Below are 4603 nucleotides of genomic sequence, written 5' to 3' on the forward strand. Positions count from 1 at the left end.
ATGAAACTGACTGATGACACTCTGTCATCTTTGGGCATTTTGAAATATTCAAGATGGCCGACAAGATGGCCGCCAAAACATGAAAATATCGCTTCCTTGCTAACAGTATGGAATATGATACCACTTTTGGAGCAAATCACTAATATTTTGCTTTCAACTAAATTGAATATGGTATTCTAAAGGAACTGGTATCATTTAAAACATAATTTGATTCTTAAATAAGCAAGATAACTGGCAAAATGCCTGTCGAAACATTATAAAGTCAACAAGCACGGCATTCTTTTTAAGGATAATTGATTATTCTCAACTTTCAAAAATGAATATTGGCTCAAGGTTTTCTTCACATACATACAATCAGTTTAGGTTTCTTCCTCATCATCAATAACACGGTTAGTGAGTTGGTTGAAGCAGACACTAGAGGCACTCCAGGCATGGCATACCCACATCACCTAATTGTATTTTGGTACCTTGTGGGGAGAAATTAGGCGATCTGGGAGGACACCGTTATATCATCTAACATGGCCAACTCTGCCCTTAAGTAAACAAGAACCTAATCAGTGAGGGGTCCTTTATCATCCATATTTGACTGCTTATAAAAATCTTATATCTCTCCTCACAGCTGGTTATTATATATTTTTGCTGCTGAATATTCGAAACAGAGTGATTGAGTTGGTACAACACATGTATACGGTTCCATTTTAAATGACTGCAGCGCTCCATTATGAAAACAAGTTGTTTTAACGCCGCTCTCAGCAGCATTCCAGTGATATATGACGGCGGTCTGTTGTATATGAAATAAATGCAAACTGAATCTTGAATCTTGAAAGTTGCAGCTTTTCCGCAAATCAGTATCACATGCAGTATACAGTATATCAACTGCAATATACTGTATACAACATGCAGTATACAGTGTGTCGCGAGCTCCGCGCTGGGCTGGAGCACACATTTCCTGCCCCTCTCCCTTCTGCAAACACCTCATGAGGGGTGTAATGAGGTCACAGGTCAGGCGTGCACTCGTCAGTTGTCTGATACGGTCAAGAGCAAGATCTTCCGGACTATCACTGCACTAGAGGAATGTGGATTGTTGATGAGGTACAACGTGTTTGAAACTGGGAGTTGAACACTAAGCACTTATAGAGAAGAGCTCACCATAAAACGTTATGGACTCGCGGACGGACTTGTGTTTTCAATTCAAGACGTACATGTATCAAGTTGAACTTCTACGACAGATATGACTTGGTTACCGCTTCCTAACTGTAACATTAACTGAACTTTACGCCTTTTATACATATTTGTGGTGGGGCGACAACGAGACATATTTTGACATTGAAAAATGTCGCGTTACGGAATTGTCGCCCTTTTGTAAAATATAGAAAAAGATTATTCAAAGAGCGACAATGCGCCAACGCGACAATGCGACAAATGGCCAAAATATCGCGTTGTCGAACTGTCGCGCTTTGGTTAATTTCGACACGTTTTGCTTGTTTTTGTAAGGGCGTCAATGCGGCAATACGACAACGCGACAATGTCCCTTCCAAGATTCCATAGTGATCCGTGCAAATAAAACTTAGTTATGAAATAGAAGTTTAACATGCCAGTTAAAAGATAAAGTGTAAAAATGCGCTGATGAGTTCATCTGCATGCCGAGTCTATACGCTGTGATGAACAATAATGCTCTGAGCCAATACATTTTGTCAAATGTATGACATGTATTACCTGTAGGAACATGTTGCTTATACTCGTCCATGTTTTTGACGGACAGTATAATTTACATGCTCGGTAATAGTGAGGACGGGCATCATTGTGTGTTTCCGTGCTTTGTTCAGGTGAACAATTGACTTGTCCTTGCATGTGTTTGTGACGGGTGCCACCTGTATGGCAGAATACGCTCACCTTTCGCGAACACCCGTTGGATGGCCTGAACCACTTCGGATTTTTATCCCACATCAGTCTGATACACCGTGATATAACTAAAATACTGTTCAAAGTGGTGTTTAATGCGATCACCGTAGTGTGTTACTGCAACTGTCCAAATTTTGTGTAGTGATGTTATGTAATATGTAAAATAAAGCATATTCAATTATCCAATTGATTTGATTAGAATATACTTGCGTCAGTGTATTTTATTAACGCCCAAAACTGTATTTGTTAAACACATATAATAACAGATCATATACACGCATTGTGCCTTGACTTACTATTAGCTTTAATAGGCCATTCCGGAATAAAATAGTTCCCCCCAAAGCGAGGAACATCTGTTTTAGTTTGTTTACAAGAAATGTATTCCAAAAAATATCCTCATTAGATGAGAAGGTCCGTTAAGAACTACCTCAATAAGTCAATCACAATGACATAGCGTTGTAATACATTTACATCAAGTACAAAATGGCCGACACGATAAACGTGACGGGAGATATTTCCGAAGTTGTTAATCAACCTGTGGCGATTTCAAGCCTTTGTCATCACTGATCAATTGGCCGATCATCGAAACGTGATTGTAAAGATGTGTCAAATAGATACTAAGGTAAATTCATAGATTGCTGTAGATTGTCACTACGATAGTTTGGATTTTTGGGTTGTTTTTTCTCTCTAGGATGGGTATCCTTGAACGGGCATGCAACCAAACTCTATGACTTATCCCAGAGTATGCTAAGACGCTACGTTATATATTTAAAGGGTCTAAATGATGAAAAACAACGCTTCTGTATGAATTCGTACTTGGGAATTCCCAGGGTTTTCCCCAGGAATGTGGAAGTAGTCAGTGTTTACGTAATTTCAAGAATACAGTCACCTGATAAACGTCATGTGACCCACCTCTCGTCCTATGGAAAAGCCGTATATCGTGTAAACTTCACATTACAAAATTAGTTACTGTTATAACCAAATGAAACACAACCCATTATCCGATAGAGGTAACTGTGCATAGCGGAGGGATATGTTATCTCAATAAACTTGGTAACATGGTTTGGTTTGACTTCTTGGCGCGGGTCTAAATTCCATTACCATGTTACATATCCTAAAACTGACTAATCAGCAAATCTCGCTGCACTGCGCGCGACAGATACTAGAGCAAGGCATGCCAGAAATACGAAACCTAATGCTTCCGAAAAGAAGCCTTGGGCATCACGTGCGTCGGGGGACCAGCGCCATCTGATTGGCCGTTAACAGTTGTACAAGGCGGAGCAAAAAGCATCGTTTTTCCGTCCATTTTACGCTTGAAAAACTCGACTCTTTTCCGGACACTTTCTAGACGCTAACCAATTAATGAATTTTAATGAATTTTTAGTCGTTTTTCCGTCAAATGACCATATACGGAAAAAAACGTCGTTTTCGTGTTTGCAGTGCATGCTGAGATGTCAAGTTCAAGCTTTGAGGCAGCTATTGAAAGGGACGAGTCATTAATTGTTCCATTCTTTTTTTCCAAAAATGTTGGCCCAATCTTTTTTGGCCCAGTTTGTTTTGGCATGAATTTCTTAAAAGTATTTAACACAATTTAACATAACCATGTGTATAACAGACATAATAGGTTTTGCTTTATTTGCACCTCTTTTGAGGTTACTATTATTTTTATTTATCTTTATTGTTCTTTATAATTTGATTTCAAAATGCAGTGGGAATTTATCTTATTTTGTAACTATAGAACATTAACAATCGTTAGAAAATCCACAAGCATCCCAGTTGACACTGAATAATATAATAACAAATGTATATATAACGATATGTACTGATTTGGGTTTTTTCATAGACAATATTGCCTATTATTCTGATTAATTACATTTCCAAATGAAACTATTTCATTAAGAATAACATATTCTAATATGTTGAAGGCAAAACAATAGTGATATGCACCAAAAGTAGTCCCATATTCCATACAATTAGCACGGAAGAGATATTTTCATGTTTTAGCGGCCATCTTGAATATTTTAAAATGCCCAAAGATGACAGAGTGTCATCAGTCAATTTCATAGCCTAGATTGTGTACTTAAACAAATCCAGCAATAAAAAAAACTTTATCTCCCTATTCTTGGATTTTGTCCTCTCTGCCGGACTACTAAGGGGATCGGGTGGTCAGGCTCGATGACTTCGTTGATGCATGTCATCGTATTCCAATTGCGTGGTTCGATGCTCATGATGTAAATCACTGGATTGTCTGGTCCAGACTGGGTTATTTACAAACCCCTGTCATATAGCTGGAATATTGCCGAGTGCGGCAAACAAACAAACAAACGTTGTGGTTAAGTGTGAGTGAAAGTAGAGAAGCCAACATCTGATTATATGTATTATATCTTCTTGATTACAGAGCATTCGAATGGCATGTTGCAAAACACAGAAGCTGACAATGTCCTGGCGTTTCATTACATGATGAGCATGAGTTTCATTTGAATACAGTCAAGACTTGAAAATCAATATCCATGAACATCTCCAGTTAAAACATATTTAATCACATCATTTAAGCATTAATCTTCCGGTATATCCGACTTCCTTTTGTAAGAATGCTGCCTACCGATTCTACTGTGAAGGCAGATGCGATGGTAATGCCATTCACGTACGTTTCAAACGATTAAAACAAAACATCATTGCTAACCACGTGCACCCGGGCAGT

The sequence above is a fragment of the Haliotis rufescens genome, unplaced genomic scaffold (genome assembly GCF_023055435.1).
Source record: "Haliotis rufescens isolate VD_foot unplaced genomic scaffold, xgHalRufe1.0.p SCAF_1, whole genome shotgun sequence".
Lineage (NCBI taxonomy): Eukaryota > Metazoa > Mollusca > Gastropoda > Lepetellida > Haliotidae > Haliotis > Haliotis rufescens.